The sequence below is a fragment of the Monodelphis domestica genome, chromosome 3 (assembly GCF_027887165.1).
Source record: "Monodelphis domestica isolate mMonDom1 chromosome 3, mMonDom1.pri, whole genome shotgun sequence".
Lineage (NCBI taxonomy): Eukaryota > Metazoa > Chordata > Mammalia > Didelphimorphia > Didelphidae > Monodelphis > Monodelphis domestica.
The window spans coordinates 435,182,374-435,200,607 of NC_077229.1; positions in this window are offsets into that span (position 1 = coordinate 435,182,374).

Sequence of the window (18,234 nt, forward strand, 5' to 3'; positions counted from 1 at the left end):
TTGTTTTAAATCAAAAATAAGTGGTCGCCATGGAAAAAATTCCCAAATATGAAAATATCCAAGTCATCTTGGTTTTATGGAGATTTTAATTAATGCAAATGAAGGAATTAAAGAAAAGGGAGAGAGAGAATAAAAGAAAATAGTATGAAGGGCCTAGGCCAAATGGCCTAGGCCTGAGCCTTAAGAGAGACTAGTCAGTCTTTAATCACTCACCACAAGATTTGTCCCACCAAGGCGAACTCCCAAACTGAACTATGAACTCCAACTAGTCTGAACTCCAACTCACTCCGAACTCCAACTACTCAATTCCTTTTAAAGAAATTTTCTCTTGTGTCACCTCCCCTAAATTTTCACATCTACCAATCACAGTAGACGTTTTCCCCAGGACTGACCATTCTTAGTTCACATCTTCTTTTGTTATCACCTTCTCTGATTAGATTATATCTTCTGAGTATTTCACATCTCTTTGCTAAGCTTGCCCTTTGTAAGCTGCTTGACCTTTTTAGTGGTTAATTTAACCTTTATAGGTACTTAGTACCCTTTTGTATTAGATCTAAAAATAGACCTAGCTTAAGGTTTTAGCTTCACTCTAAGTATGAGTAGGGGACTTTTCTTTGTTCAGTAAGGAATTTTACAACTTTATCTTCCCCTAAAGCACTGTCTGAGCAGGGTGGAGTAATTTTAAAGTTCTCAATACATTCCTGACTAAGTATCTGCATTGTTTAAAATGGGGAATAGCTTAATCAAATCTTCTGAAATAGTCTGAGAAATTTTAAGATTCACACTCTTCTTCCTCCTCTTCCTCCTTGTCTTCCTCCTCCTCCTCCACTTTCTCCTTCTTCTCCTCCTCCTCCTCCTCCACTTTCTCCTCCTTCTCCTCCTCTTATTCCTCTCACTATATCTGTCTCTCCTTTTTTCTTTCTCATGTTAGGAGGTCAGTGGAGAGAGAGATCATTTATGTGTCAAGTTATATAAGGCTCTACTGAATGGGTTAATGTCTAGTCTTCAGAGGGGTACAAAAGCTGGAAGGGCATACCAAAGGAAACATACTAAGTGATGGAGAAGAAGAGACTGAGCAAAAGTACAGAGGTAATGAAGTCCAAGGTCAAGCCCTGCTGGTTGATGGGGCCTTCGAGTAGCATCCAAAGCCAACTTTTCCAGTATTAAACTTTTCTTTGTAGAGAATGTCACAGTGGATCCTAGCACTTTATCACTGCTCTATACAGTACAGGGAAGCTAAGCATTCTGAAGTGCTTTTTTACTAAACCCATTTGATAATTGGCCAAACCAAAATTCCACTTTCAAGAAGCCTTTTTATCATCATCTCCCATGTGAAGTATTTTCAGGCCTGAGAACAAATTGAGGAGGTTTTCTTTGACAAGATGACAAATAAAAGCTTCCAGACTGAGGCAAGATGATTTGCATCTGCTTCTAGGGTCAGAGCCAGTGCATTTAAATGATGTATAATGCAAGGGATAAAAGGCACTGCACATATATTTATTGTGCTTGTAAAGAGATGCTTTTATGGGAATGCAGAGAAATGAGTCCATTTGCTGAATGGCTAGTCTTTAGGGTAATAAATGAGGAAAAATTGTGTAATCAAACCTTTGCAAATGAAGCTTTCCCATTAAGCTCACAGAGGAGGCAGGTTGAGGGAATGCCCTTGCAGGAAGTTCTATGTCAATGACAAGATCAAATTATGTTGAATATTGCTGGTTGAAGAGATTTATAACTTATACAGCTCTCTGCATTAAACCACCCACATAACCAACTAAAAGGCAAGAGATATGCTTCCTTCGACAGGATGACTATTTCTTCGCTCTTGGATTGACTCACAAACATAGAATCACAGAACTATAGGGTTCCTTTGGGGCATATGGACCCACCTCCATGTTTACAAAGGAGTCAACTAAGGCCCAGAGTCCCAACATCACACAGGTCATTAGGGGGAATATTGGGACTAGAACTAACGTCTTCTGATTCCCAAACTTTCCCTATATCTTGATTGCTTTTTTGGGGAAGTGGGGGATAGGGAGGATAATAATACTATTTATGATTCATACCCCTTAGTCATTTGTTATATTCACATTGGGTAGTATCTTAAAAATTGATACCTCAAAGCTTCCAAAATTGTGTTACCCCTCAAACTGAATTTATTCTGTGTGTATTTTGTCTGATATAATCATATTTACTGATGTTAGCCATTTAACTCTCATTTTATATGGCACAATGGTTACTGTAGTCTGACTGAGATGGTTCCATTTCTTTCAATAATAAAGGTGAATCTCAATAGAAATGCTAGCAATATGTTTCTCCCAGTTTTCCCAATAAATGCCCTTGAAATGATCAGACTCTTTTGAATATCATATAGTATTTTCTGCATACTCATTTTTTCTTCCCTAATTTTTGTTGTTTGGGGAGGTGATAATATGCATAATCTTATGTCATAATATTTTATAAATAAACTTATTCCAAGAAAATGTTGCTCTTGGCTTCCACATATGGCAAGAGATTAAAATTTTACTAAGGAGATTTGTGGACTCTTTTAACCACTGTGGTGACTTTTTTTTATTAGTAACATTTCTCTAAGAAATCATGATAATCTTTGTTTTTACCTTCATTTCTTTTGGGGTGCACATGTGTCAATAGCCTGTTTGAGTGATCAAGGTGGAGTTTATGTATTTGCACACAGACTCTTTCTAGTTGGATTGAACACATATAGTTAACTCAAAAATGATAGCCATAAAGATATGAATTTATCTAACCATTTTTGAAAGCAATGTAGAATTATATTTAAGAAGTTATTAAAATGTCCATAGCATTTAGCATATAAATCCCCCTGGATATGACTCATGGAGGGTAAAGAGTGAAAGATTCATATATATATATATATATATATATATATATGCATATTTACTTATCTATAGCTATATGTATTTGAAATGTATGTGTATACAGAGGCATTTATTCTTTGCAACTTTTTTATGGTAGCACACACCTGGAAACAAATGGAGTCCAACAACAAATTACGCCACACTGATACAATGGAATATTACTTTCAATAAGGAACAATTAATATGAAGAGGAAAAAAGATTTTCATGAATCACTGAAGAATGATGAATTAAGCAGAAATAGAAGAACAATATATACAATGATCACAGCAAAATAAATGGTAAAAAGTGGAAAATGCATCTATATAATTATAATGAACAAGCTTGGCCTTGCTCATAATCATTATTAGAGAACAGAAAATGTCCTTCCTTTCCCTTCATTGGAGAAGTGAAGTACTCTAGGTGTGGAATGTAGATATGGTTGATTGGTTTTACTGAACCATTCTTTAAAAAAAAAATTGTCCCAAGGAAGGCTTGTTGGGGAATGGAGATAAAGGGATATATCTGGAAATAAATGTATTTTAATGTATATATATATATATATATGTAAATACACATATATTAATGTATATATGTATATATAAATAAATGTATTTTAAAAACAAAAGATATCAATAAAAATATTTTAAATGACCATCATATTAAGAACCAGTCATTTCTTATCTGCTCACATATGGTTGATTTCATTTTTATAACGATGTTTTAATTTTTACCATCAACAATGCCTTCTAACTCACTATAAAATGCCTCTCCAAAGTATTTGAATTTATCAAGCTGGAAGCCTTTATGTTCCAAGAGACAATTCATGTTGACTGTCTGAGAATCAACCTAGTTAAGTACAAAGAAACTTGTTACCAGTAAGTTGATGATTAAACATCTTTTTGATCTGTCATTCTACAAGGCAAAGAAATACAGAAGAGTCCTCAGACCTATGGTAGTTCATTTAAGTCTTGATATTCTAAATGTTAATTAACTCTTAGTCCAGAAAAATGATTCACTGCTGGAGAAGATGAAAGGAAAGAAGGAAGGGTGTTTCACAGGTTTTTTTGAAGAAGCAAATAAAAGATTTGGTTGATGAGGTTTCTCTATGTGCCAAAAGGTAATACAAAGAATATATTCATGAGCTACTTGGTTATCTCATTTTTTACTCTTAATTTTGAGCACAAGCACAATAGCCATCATGATGATCATTGTTGCTCAGGCATCAACATCTTGCTTTCTGACGTATAAAGAAAGATAAATCACAGTGCTTGCCTTCAAGGAACTTACAATTTAGTTGTGGTAACAAAAGTATCAAATACTAGCTGTAGAGCCAAAATAATACCTGTATGAGCTGTTACTAGGGCCAGAGTTTTAGTGCTGCATATGTATGTTGTGAAATACCTAAATATTTAGGAGATGATTTTATTCATATGTATATATTATAAGTGCGTATCTATGTATTTTATCTATATCTTTGCTTGATTTGTCTCCCTGATTTTGAGCCCTTTCAATTACTTATTGGATAATAGGAATCAGTCACAGAAAAAATAATTCCAAGAATGTTACTTGATAGCAGATTTGGTAAAAAATTAATGAGGGGGTATAAATGGGTCCTAATCCACATCAGGGAATATATCCTTATCTTTCAAGGGGACAAATTGAGGATCAGATAGCTAAAATAGACTAAAGCCTCATGCAAGTCATGAGGCTAGTAACCTGGGATTCAAACCAGTCTTTTTGCTATTCAAGACAGTCAGGCAATCAACAAAGTCCTTCCCTGTAATTGTATTCTTTTGGACCTAGCAAAGAATTGAACATCAAAGACAGAATCTCTGTGCTTGTGATAGTCAGATGAGGCAGAAAGAACAAGGTTAAAAAAACACTTTTCATCTATAGAGAATTTCATGAATGAAGCTCAAGGCCTTCAACTGACCTTGGGAAAAATCAACTGATTACCCAAGAGCATATGTATGCAGAAAACTTCACAGGGTCAGTTTGTTAATGATGTAGATGGACCTTCTGCCCTATGGCCATGAGAGGAAGCATATGATAGCAACATTCTTTAAGAGCAAATACTAGAAAGAGAAATCTTCTTTCTGAGTAAATGGATAGAATAGTACCAACTCTCAGGCTTAGTCAATTTTAATAAAAAAAATCAACTCAATAGAAATGAATTCTATGTAGCATTGTAGAATTTTAGAGATCATTTAGAAAACCTTTGATTTTACAGATGAGGAAACTGAAAATTACCCTTTCTTCTAATCAGTTTTCATGAGTTTGTTTTCTTTGAATGGGCCAGGCCATTCATTTTGGGCCTGTTGTGTAATTTGTTTTGTGTCCTAGAAAATAGTGACAGAGTAGGGTGGATTTTGATAGGATAAGATTAATTTTCACTTAAAAAAATTGAACTTAGTAAACTCATCAAAAAAAGTATTCAAATACAATTTTTAAAATGATTAAACATAAAAACATTACTTTTATTATTTGTACTTTTTTTGAAATCTGAACATGATCATTTCAAAATGATAGATAAAAGAAATATCCTTTTTATTTCCATGACTTTTGCCTCTTTCTTTTGTGTATTTTTTAAATGTTGTTTTAGTTGTAGTCAGGGTATAGTCTTCAGTTTGGATGTTTCTACTCTTTCTCTCTTTCTTTGTTTCTCATTTTCTCCCTTCCTTCCTTCCTTCCTTCCTTCCTTCCTTCCTTCCTTCCTTCCTTCCTTCCTTCCTTCCTTCCTTCCTATCTTTTTTTGTTTATTTGTTTCTTTATTTTCTTTCCAAACAATCCCTTTTTAGGATTGATAAAATATCAATTCTAAAGCAGAAGAGCAGAAAGGGCTAGGCAATTAGGATTAAATAACTTGCCCACAGTCATAAAGCTAGGAAATGTCTGAGGTCAAATTTGAACCCTGGATCTCCCATCTCCAGATCTGGCTCTAAAATGAACCACCTAGCTGCTCTTGGATTTTTTTTCTTTATTTCTATCATTTTATATGTCTCATTTATTTGGAATTCTTCATATTTATATTTTATGTTGTAGCTTTTTGCTATTATGACTATTTTTTATTTGTTGATAACATCCTTAAGATATTGTTTAAATGAAGAATCAATGGATAAATGTGCCTTTGTGTAAAGATTCTTCACTTCATAAGCAACATCCATAGAAATGAGTTTTTATTGAGTGCTGACTGTGTGCAAGGAGCTGTCCTAGGTCCCAAGTATGCCCCTCTACCCTCCAGGAACTCACATTTCGTGTGTGTGTGTGTGTGTGTGTGTGTGTGTGTGTGTGTGTGTGTGTGTCTGTGTGTCTGTGTAGACAGGAGAACTATATAAAATGATAAATAACAAATAAAAGTAGTATATGCTAAATACCAAAGGAGGCTGCTAAAGACCTGAGGCCAGAGATCAGGGATTTCTGGGGAGCAACCTTTGTTCCAATTTACATAATCCTTTTAAAAGTTAATCTTTTTCTACATTCCTGATCTGATCTTGTCCATGCATGAGTCAAAGGTAATTTTTAACTACAATATCCTGCCTGAATCAGGAGGCAGGTTTATTATTATTTGTTGTTGTTGTTGTTATCAACTGCTAGTGTTTATAAAACACTTCATTGTTTACAAAGCACTTTCATTACGACAACCTTGGGAGATACTAGAAGTATCATCCCAGGTTTACAGGTAAGGGAGATTGCAGCTCAGAAAATGTAAAGGATTTGCTCGGTGTCATACAAATTATTCAGTGCAAGAGCTGGGCTGGGAGCCCAAGTGGTCTGCCTTTAGTGTCCCTTCAATATAACATGCACACTTACTCTATGATCAACCCCAAGACAAGCACTGAAGGGTACAAAAGAAAAGAGAAAACCTTGGTCTTGCCCCTATAGAGCTTCTATTCTAATTAGGGCATATATAACCACTGAAGAGAAAGCAAGATAGCAACAGAACACGTGACAGATTGTGTGGTATCAATTCGAAGCACAGGAGAGATTCAAGGAGGGGAGAAATTATTATTTGTTGAGATATTTAAGGAGTTTTCACGAAGGAGGCAGGACACAGACTGCGTTTTGAAAGGTAGATAGATCCTAAATAGGCAAAGAGGAGGGCAAGGAGGATTTTAGTCAGGGAGATAGTATAAAGCAAGTTATTTAGAGGAAGATATAAACACGGTACAGAAGGAGAACAACAAGGAAACTAACTGACTTGACAAGAATGACATGTTGGAGAACACAGATAATATAGGTAGGTTAGGTCAGGTATGGTACAATCAGGTTGTGGAGGACCTTAAATAACGGGCTAAAAAGATTGGATTTGATATGCTAGGAAGTGAAGAGACAGTCACTGTAGACTAGTAAGCCAAAGAGTGGAGTGATGAAAGTCATGTTTAGAAAAATTAATCTTGAGTTGTATTCGTGAGGAAAGAATTGGAGGCAGAGATTAGTTAGGAAAGCACAGTGCTCTCTAGGTCCCCCTCTTCTGTTCTTGAGCTCTCAATTGTAGCTGCATTATCATCACTCATATGACCATATGATGACCATATCATAAGTTAATTTGCCAGTCTTTGGGGAAAGACCATAAAACCAGACTATTAGGAAGGATTTTTGAGATCATCTAGTCTAATACCCTTATTTGACAAATGAAGAAAGTAAGGCATATCCCCCAGGAGGAAGTGAAAGAAATGGAACTATATTGGATATTAGATATATATGCTACTGATGTGCAACTTTGTAATAATGACTGCTTACAATTACAATTACATCTACATAGTACTTTATGGTTACAAAGTACTTCACAGGCATGCCATTCAATCCACACAACAATCCTATAAGGTAGATTATGACAATATTACTATTCCTAATTTTCAGATGAGGAAACTGAGGTTCATGGAGTTTAAATTGTTTGCCCAAGTTCAACAGAACAAGGCACAAATTCAGGTCTTTTTTACTTCATCTAGAAGTCTTTTGATTACATGAAACTGCTGACTACATCCCAGTTTTAATATATATACATATATATTTAAAAATCACCTACCCAGATAAGATCAAAATGGATATATGACGTAAAAAAAAAGGAGATATCATAAGCAAATTAGAAGAACAAGGAACATATTCTCTATTAGATTTATGGATAGGAGAAAAATTTATGAATAAGCAAAAATAGAGAGTATTATGAGATATTAAATGGATAATTTATATTACATTAAATTTAAAAAGTTTTGTACAAATAAAACAAATTTAGCCAAGATAAGAAGGAAAGTGAAAATTGGAGGAGGAGGGAATTTTATAGACAATTTTTAGATAGAAGTCTCATATCTAAAATATAAAGAGAACTTTGTCAAATTTCAAAGAATATGAGCCATTCCCTACTTGAGAAGGGGTCAAAAGATATGGAAAGATAGTTTTTGGATAAAGAAATAAAAGTTAGATGTGATCATATGAAAAAATGCTGTAAATCATTACTGATGAGCGAAATGCAAATCAAAACAATTCTGAGATAACTTCTTACAACTTATCAGATTGGCTAAAATAATGAAAGGGCAAAATGACAAATGTTGGAGAGGATGTGGAAAAATGAGGACACTACTATACTGTTGGTGGAACTGTAAACTGATCCAACTATTTTGCAAAGCAATCCAAATTTATGTCATGAGAGCTATAAAACTGTGTGTACTCTTAGACCGAGCAAAACTACTGTTGGGTCTTATTTCCCAAGATGATCAGGGGAAAAGGAAAAAAAAAAGCGTATATGTTCTAAAATATTTATTACACCTCTTTTTGTGGCTGTAAAGAACTAGAAATTGAGCAGATGCCCATCAATTGGAGAATGGCTAAACAAGTTGTGGTATACGATTGTGACAGAGTACAATTGCATGTAGGAAGTGATGAGCAGATTAAATTTTTTTGTACTTTTTAAGGTTTTATTTTAAAATTGTTTTCATAGTTACATGATTCTTGTTGTCTCCGTCCCTTGTTCCCTCCCACTTCCTGGAGTTAACAAGTAATTCCACTGGGTTATACACGTATTATCACTCAGAACCTATTTCCATTATTATTCATTTTTATAATAATTTTTTAAAACCAAAACAACAAATCATATGCCCATATAAACAAGTGACAAATCATATGTTTTCTTCTGGATTTCTACTCTCACATTTCTTTTTCTAGATGTGGATAGCATTCTTTCTCATAAGTCCCTCAGAATTGTTCTGGATCATTGCTTTGCTTTTAGAAGCAAAGTCAATTACATCTGATTATCCCACAGTGTTTCAGTTACTGTGTATAATATTTTCCTGGTTCTGTTTATTTCATTATGCATCAGTTCATGTAATTTTTTCCAATTCTTATAGAAATTCATCAATTTATCATTCCTTATAGAACAATAGTATTCCAACACCATCATATACCACAATTTGTTCAGCTGTTCCCCAATTAAGGGACATTCCCTCATTTTCCAATTTTTTGCCATCACAAAAAGTGCAGCTTTAAATATTTTTGTACAAACAGATCCTTTCCCATTTTTAAAATCTCTTTTGGATATAAATCTAGCAGTGGTATTGCTGGATCAAAGGGCATGCATTCTTTTAAAGCCCTTTGGGAATAATTTCAAATTGCCTTCCAGAATGGTTGGATCAATTCACAACTCCACCAGCAATGCCCAAGTGTCCTAATTGTGCCACATCTCCTCCAACATTTATCACTTTCCTTTGCTGCCATATTGGCCAATCTGCTAGGAGTGAGGTGATACCTCAGAGTTGTTTTGATTTACATTTCTCTAAGCAGGAGGGACTTAGAACAATTTTAATGTGATTATTGATAGTTTTGATTTCTTCATCTCAAAACTGCCTATTCATATCACTTTACCATTTGTCAATTGGGGAATGATTTCAGTTCTTATAAATCCAACTTAGTTCTTTGTATATTTTAGAGAAATTAGACCTATGTCAGAGAATTTTGTTATAAAATTATTTTCCCAGTTTGTTGTTTCCTTTCTAATTTCGGTTGCATTGGTTTTGTTTGTATAAAATCTTTTTAATTTTACATAATCAAAATTATTTATTTTACATCTTGTAATGTCCTCTGTCTCTTACTTGATCTTAAATTCTTCCCTTCCCCATAGTTCTGAAAAGCATACGATTCCACATTCACCTAATTAACTTATGATATCACTCATTATGTTTAAATCATATACCCATTTTGAATTTATCTTGGTATTGATCTGATGTAATTTTTGTCATACCATTTTCCAATTTTCCCAGCAGTTTTTGTCAAATAGTAAGTACTTATCCTCAAAGCTGAGATCTTTGGGTTTATCAAACACTAGAATGCTGAGGTCATGTACTCCTAGTCTATTCCATTGATTCATCCTTCTATCTCTTAGCCAGTACCACATTTTTTGAATTATCACTGCTTCATAGTACAGTTTAAGATCTGGTACTGCTAAACCACCATCCTTCACATTTTTTCATTAGTTTCCTTGATATTCTCAATCCTTTGTTCTTCCAGATGAATTTTGTTATGTTTTTTTCTAATTCCATAATTTTTTGGTAGTTTATTTTTTGGTAGATAATTTTTTGGTAGTTTGATACATGCAATTCATGTTTTTCTAATTGTTTAGATCTAGTTTTATTTGTGTGGGAAGTGTTTTGTAATTGGGTTCACATAATTCCTATTTTTATTGGCAGATAGATTCCCAAATATTTTGTATTGTCTCGATTTCGAATGGAGTTTCTCTTTCTAACTCTTGCTGTTGATTTTTGTTGGAAATATATAGAAATGTTGATTTATATGGGCTTATTTTGTAACCAAGCAACTTAATTTTTTTAAAATATGGAAAGATCTACCTGAAATTATGAAGAGCAAAATGAATAGAACCAAGTCAACTTTATGTGCAACAACTGAAATACTGTTTGAAGAAAAACTTGTATAAGTCCATCTCCAGAGAAAGAGCTGTTAAATAGAATCAACCAAGATATAGTTTTACATATACATATAATTTGGTCAAATAATGGCTTCTTTGATGCAGGGACGGGGGAGGAAGATACCTGGAAACTTTAATGTAACAAACAAATAAATACATTTTTTTTAATTTTATAGTATTTTATTTGATCATTTCCATGCATTATTCATTAAAGACAAAGATCATTTTCTTTTCCTCCCTCCCACCCCCCGTAGCCAACACGTGATTCCACTGGGTAAAATAAATACATTTTTAAGAAATAAGAAAAAGAAAATTCCCACCACTCCACCTATCAGGAGGGTCAAAGTTCTGTCTGCTCTGCAGAATTCATGGATGAACTGGAGACACTGGTGAAGAAGCTGAACAGAGATTCCAGTTCCACTAAGGTACAGGACAAGTTTGAAAACAAGGGTTCTGGTGAATGGGTGGGAATGCTGGTAGTGAGAGGTCATGCTCAAGATCTTCAACTAGGAGATTGGCTCACATACCCTGCTTCCAATAAGACCACCAGGTGCCCTACAGTGCTGGGAGATTGCAGCTGACAGTAATTGACTTGCTATAGGCATAATGATTTCAGTCTCCCTCCACATTGGCTATCAGAGTAGCATGGTAGTTGAGGACTTTGGGCTGGATCTGGCATTTGGGTTCCTGAGGTCAGTGGCCAAGTAAGGTGAAAACTCACTCAGGGTGAGGGAGGGGGTATTGGGAGATTTGGGGCCAGGGCTAAGGACTCTGAGTAGTGTCCCAATGGGCTTAGAGTGAGCCCAGGTAGCATTCCCACTAAAATCATCTGGCCATATTGAAGTGGGCATGGCAGTTGGCAGGCAGAAGGTCTGGGGGCAAAAAGTATTTCAAAGCTAACCTTCCTAGGTGGTGAGGGTACTCAGGCACTGTTTGAGGGTTTAGTAAAACAGGACTGGCATACAAATTTGGGAGAGAACAAATAGTAGGGTTTGGGATAGGGTTGATTCAAAAAGTTGATGTACACATTAGTCTGGGGAGGTGCATTTGGCTTGGGCTTTGTTGGCTGCCTGGTGCAGTAGTTGCTGCCTCATAGCTGCTTGGTATTCTAGGCCTTGTGAGGTTTGGGGAATTTCTCCAACTGTTGCTGGGCATCTTGGATCACAAAGGTGAAGCCCCAGATGGCCACATCATCAGGAATATGATAAGGAATCTTTGGGGACAGGTGGCAAAAGTTTAATTAAGCATGGTGGGTCTTGAAGATTTCTAGGAAAGGGAGTCAAGTGTTCAAGTGGGGTCAGGTTTGCCAAGCCAATACAGGGGTTGACTGGCTACACTGTTCGGCTGATGTAGGTGTTAAAGTGCTGGCAGACATGGGTCTCATCTCTAAGGGTATGCAACACCAGCCTTGGGTCCCAGGGGTGCACTGTCTTGACCCACAACATGATCTTGGATAGGAGCATCCAAGGTGGTAGTTTCTGAAACATGGCTTTACCAGTTGGCAGGGGGAAGACCAGTGAAGGTTTCTATCAGGTTCCACGTCCCATGGGGGTAGCACTCTAGCAACATAATCATATAGGGTTGTGATCTTTATGGAATATTGCATAATCTGGTGCCACCATTGCTAGAAGGCCTGGGTAGAATTCTTGGTGGGGTTGGGTCATGGTAGTATATCAGAGTCCCATCAGTTGGTAGTTTGTGAGGTAGTCAATCCAGGGGTTTAGATCCAGTGTGAATATGGGCCCAGGGAGGCTAAACAAGCAATGGGTATCTACCTATTTGCCTCAGAGAACAAAAAACCTGGCTATAGGCTTGCTCTAGGGATACTGGTGGACCTCCTCAGTAGTATCCTGGTCCCACCCCCACAGTGGAGGGGGGATTACTTACACCTGCCATACTCTTCTAGGGGCATATTCTTCCATTTTGAAATCCTGGATCCTGGTTGTCCAATTGTCAGTCCACTTGGTGATCTATGGTGGCATCTGAGGCCCAAAGGCTTGCCTGGCCATCAAGGTTAAAGTAGCCAGGAACCCCTATAGTCCTCTCTGTGCTAGCCTGGAAATCCCAGGCATGTTCCCATTGGTGCTGGGAGGTTAAATTCCCCACCCTCAGCTATACATCTTTTATTGATAAAATTGGGTGGGCTCTGAGGGCCTCCCTAGAAGGGTCACCTGGCATTGGTACTGACTGTGCGAACCAGGCAAAAGTCATTTTTCAGCAAAGGGGAGGTCAAGAAAGCTCCTTGCACTGACACCTGGGAGCTGCAGACATAGGTCCAGCAAGGGTCCATGTAGGCATTGGCAGAGGTGGTTTTACAAACTAATGCCACATTTTGTGGATGTGTGCAGATTCAGTTCAGCACTTTCTTAGGCATTAGGTCTAGTCTGAGGTGGTCCTGCTGATGCTTGCTGGTGAAAAAGGAGTAGGAATGGATGATGTGGAAGGTGTAAATAAAGTAGGTGAGGAGGATGTGAGCACCCATCCCCAATACCCTTGCTGGGCTATCTCCATGGTACCGGCAGTTCTCACATATTGTTAGCCCTTTTTTATTTCAGTAGTATTAACCTCACATGCCTTGTTCCAGCTTTGTTTTGGATCCCTTAATACAGACACTATCTAGCCATGTCAATACTTCACTGATTAAGCATAGTCATAAGAAGAGGCTATAGTGGCGTCAGGAGAGTACTAACTTAGGTGGCTTAGATGTAAGGAGAGTAAGGAAGTGCCAGTTCATATGAGAGTCCTGAGGTGGGGGCAGGGGGCAATGAAGTAAGGCAATTATGTTGTTTCCATTGTCCAAGAGTATGCCTTCACCTAAAACAGATATCATGAAGTGAGATTATCTCAAAGGTTTTTTTTCTTCCTTGACCACCCACATCGTGGGGTCAGATCTTAGCACAACTATTTCCCCTGATGAAATGCAGTGGTGTTTAGTGGTGTTTGGGCCCCATGATGGTTGGGGGTCCCAAATCTGTTGGTGGAGGGGTTCCCCTAAAAAAGACAAGCTGTCATAGTGTTGACAGTATCTGTTATCAGCATCCAATTCACCTTACACCAATTCCCCACACCCTGGGTGCTGGAAACAGATGAGGACATCAAATGTCCATGTATCCATCAGATTTTCCTTCAGGGTAGACAAGGTACATCCAGTAGATGCAGGAGGGAAGGGTTGTGTGGAAGTCATTAAAGCTGTCAAGGAGGCAGGTGCTGGGGAGGCAAAGGTGTCAAGAGTTGTCCAGAGTGGGATATTATTCAAAGTGATCAGGGTCGCTGGCAAAATTTGTGTCCAACAGGGCTTCCAGGAACCCCCAAGGTCCCACAGCAAAGCTTTCTTGAAGAACTAACCCTTAGGGAAGCAGATGGCCCATGGGTTGTTCAGGAGATGGAATGTTCAGAGGAGGTCATGGTCAAATGACACTGACAGTGAAGTAGGTGCCCTGGTCTGACTCAAAGAGCTATGGGTAGTTGAACAGGAGACATGGGTGTTGGATCAGCAAGCAGCCAGTGGAGGTGGCTATTACTGTCCTGGTAGGGGCAGGGAGGAGTAGACTGGTGTAGGTGTCAGTTATAGTCAGTGCATCCTGGGTAGTCCCCATGATGGCAAGGAAAGGGTCAATGTAATCAACCTGTCAATTTTGCCAGGGACTCTGACTGAGTCTGGAAAGGTGGTGAGGAAGCAGCTGACCTGGCATTTGCTTGGCAGAAATGCTTCAGAGAATAGGGCTGGAGTGCCATTGTGCTCTAGCCTTACCCAAAGGGTATCTCATCTTGGATGATTAAAGTTGCATGGATCCAGTCATAGAACACAGGCCTAGATTGATAGGTCTGTTGTTGGTCATGGCAACTTGGGCAAGCTCATCTGCATAGGCATTGTGAAGTGAAGTATGGTCATTTCTGCCGCCACAAGCAGAGACTTGATAGATGAAGATAATGATAGGTAGAGTAGGTAACTGCTTCAACAAAGATTTAGCTCGGCTCTTCTGACCTTGTACAGTCCATTGTTTGGCAACTCACTCAGCACCTCACAAGTAAGGACCTTGGTGGTGATCCAAAAGTTGATATATACAAGAAGACATTGGGCAAATCTCTACCTGGGGAGTGAGCAGGACCACCATAAACTCAACATACTACACATTCTCCCTGTGTCCCTTGGTAGTCAATCAGAGGCTGTTTAATGGCAGGTCAAAAGGCCTTTTGCTGCCACAATGCACCCATTCCAGAAGACAATCCATTTGTGGAGTAAGTGGCCATCGTCTGCTCAATGCTCAATTCCTTGAAAGCAAGGTTCAATATAGCAATGATGGGGCTTTGAGGCCAGGGCAGAGTGTCCCATGGGGGTACCAACTAGTCACGGAACTAGTTCTCTTCAAGGCCCAATGGGGAAAGCTGTAACAAACTCAATGAGGGGCCTGGTTTAGCCAGATCTTGCAAGTACCATTTCTATTTAATTAGATTCTGGTCAATGGCAGACTCCAGGCATTAGGGGATATTCTCTACTACCCAGGGCATTATGGGGATCTGCAAGCAGAGAGTGATAAGGTCAGGAGCTGATAAAGCATCTGTCTACTTATAGCAAGACATTTTTTGAGGGCAGTGTTTTGGGACTGGGTGGTGGTCTCAGGAATTTGTCAGCTTCAGAATCCCATGGGAAATCACTGTCCCTGATGTTAAGTCTACAAGGTGTTCAAAATCCTGTCCTCTGGGAGATAGAGGAAGAGCAGTTCAGATAGTTTATTGTTCCTAAGTGCAGTCCTACAGGGGGCCCCATGTGAGTCCCACTGGCAGGGTATTCAAAAGGAGAATGTGCTGGCACCAGTATCTAAAAATTCCAACCAAATGTTGAGATTCCTTGATGCTTGCCAGAGGGCACAGGGTGAACATTGTGACCAGGGAATGGTGTGCCCTTTACTGGGCCAGATGTATTTCAGGAACTTGACAGACTGGTCCAGACCCAATCTGTCTGTTCACCAGTGCATTATATAGCTCCAGTGTCACACAGCTGGCATGTGTTTGAAGCTATATTTGAACTCAATTCTTCCTGACTCCAGGCCCAGTGTTCCATCCCTTAAATCACCTAGCTGCCTCAACCTTCACTTGATGGTAGTTAGCAATTAGTTGCCACCTGTTCTTCTCTGGTTTTAGGGATTGGCCAGATAGGGGAACTGACAGGAGAAATGATGGGAACTGGGGATCCTTTCTGAAGGAGTTACTGGATAGTGGGGTGGAGTCCCTCAGTGCCTTGTCTCTGGCAATATTGTGCCATGGTGACCACTCACTGGGGGTATTGGCAGGGTCTTAGGTTCCTAATTGGCAGGTTCAAAAGTCAAGGAGGTCACCTAGACCTTCTCCCAGGAGGCAAATTTTGGGACCCCAAGATCCATGCCAGTAACAACAAGGGAGGGTAGAATAGGAAAAGATCAGATCAGGATGTGGGTCAAGCCAAACCGGACCTACTTTCAGAGTAATGAGGACCATGCAGCTCACTCATTTCTTCCCTCCCAATAGGAGAAGTGAAGTGAAAATTTTTCCTTTGTCCAGTAGGGCAATGATATACTCATGGCCAAGATGGTTTTTGGCAAGTGTCCCTAGAAGGACAAGATAGGGGAGCCTTAAAAGGGTCATATCATAGGGAGGATTTTAGGAAATCCCTCTGGGAAAAGACAAGGAGATGATTGCAGCAGTTATACAAATTGGTGCATTCTGTGCCCTTTCCCTTATCTCTACCCAGTGGGGAAACAAGGCTTTCTGGACTTCAACTCTGACTCAAGTCAGATGCTCTCCCCCTTTTATTGGGATCCCCCCCCCCCCAGGCTGGTGGAAGGGGCCAAAACAACAATTCTTCCAGGTTCACACTGGAGACCCAGGCAAGGCTGCCCCCAAAAGAGTTCCAGGAAGGGTTTGAGGCCAATAACTCCTGATTGTGGATGGTCAACATGGCCACCTCCATCCTACAATGACTGACCAACTATCCATGGTGTTGGTGTCATTGGGACAGGCCTCTCAGTGAGGTCATTACCCTAGGTTATAAAGGGGTCACTCAAGACTGTAGGGGCACTCCCATGGTACCTGCCTAAGGGAGTGCTCCAAAGGCTTGGGGCTCTGATGGGGAGTAGAGTGGCAAGACCAGCTGGAGATCCCCTCAGCTTTACTCCTTTGGCAGGCCATGTTGAGGAGGAGTGGGGCATCTGCACAGGCTTCAGCAGGATTGAGGACACATTGCCTTCCAGCTGAAACAATGGCGAGGGTAGTGTGAGGTTGCAAGAGTTAACAACATGCTTTACGCAGGTATTGGTGGGATTGGGGACACGTGAGATTGGGGACACGTGGTCTTCCCAGCTGAAACAATGGGCATGAGATTGTGTCAGCTGATGATGTGGCCCTCTATGCAACCTTCAGCTTTTCCATATCAGGAGTGATCCTAGCACCTATCTCACTGGGTAGTTGTAGGGATCAAGTGAGATAAATGTGTGAAACCAATTGTAAACCTTAAAGGTTTTATAAGGGTTAGCTATTAGTCATTTAAACCAACGAAGTCACCAGCACATCCCCCAACTCCCACTTCTCCAGGATTTCCAACCATCTGCAGCATAGGATTTAGAGACCCTTTCCTTTCCACTAGAATAGGTTGCCTGTCTTCTTATATGCAGTGATCTTAATTAAGTTAAATAATTTCCAATTCCTTGTTATTTCCAAAGTCATCCATGTTGCTTTTCTCTGGAAATTTGGGAAAACAGTGGAAATTCTTCCAAGAGAGGAGAGGATTCTGGATGTCTGCTTCTCATGGTGAGTGGAAACTTACTTAGTTTCTCTTTACAGCACTTGCTACCCATTATTCTGGAACTCCTCTGAATTTGGAGTAATTTCCAGATAGTGCAAAGCAACTTTGACTTCAGAGAGTCAAAATGATCCTTTGAAGTTGCCTGTGGTTTCTTTCTAAAAAAAGAGCAACCTTAAAGACAATCAGAGCAGAAGGGAGTTGGAAGACAGTCATAGTAAAGGACCATCCTGCTTCTGACATATCCAAGTCATCGAGAGGCAGTTGGGCTGGGAATTTTAAAGAAATGAACCCATAATTTATTTTTAAACTCTCACCTAACATCTTGGAATACTGTGTATTGGTTCCAAGGCAGAAGAGTGGTATGGGCTAGGTAATGTGGGTTAAATGACTTGCCCAAGGTCACACAGTTAGGAAGTGTATGAGACCAGATTTGAACCTAGGACCTCCCCTCTCTCTAGGCCTGGCTCTCAATTCACTGAGCTACCCAGCTGCCCCTTAACCAATAATTTAAAGATGAACACTTGCCCTGGTTGTGGTTTTAAAATGAAAGAGAAAGATGGGCTTGATGGAACATTCTTCAGATTTCAATGAGTAAGAAATATCAGGGAAAAGTGTTCCAGATACACATCCAGATGGAGAACTAGAGATGGGAGGGATCTACTTGTCTGGT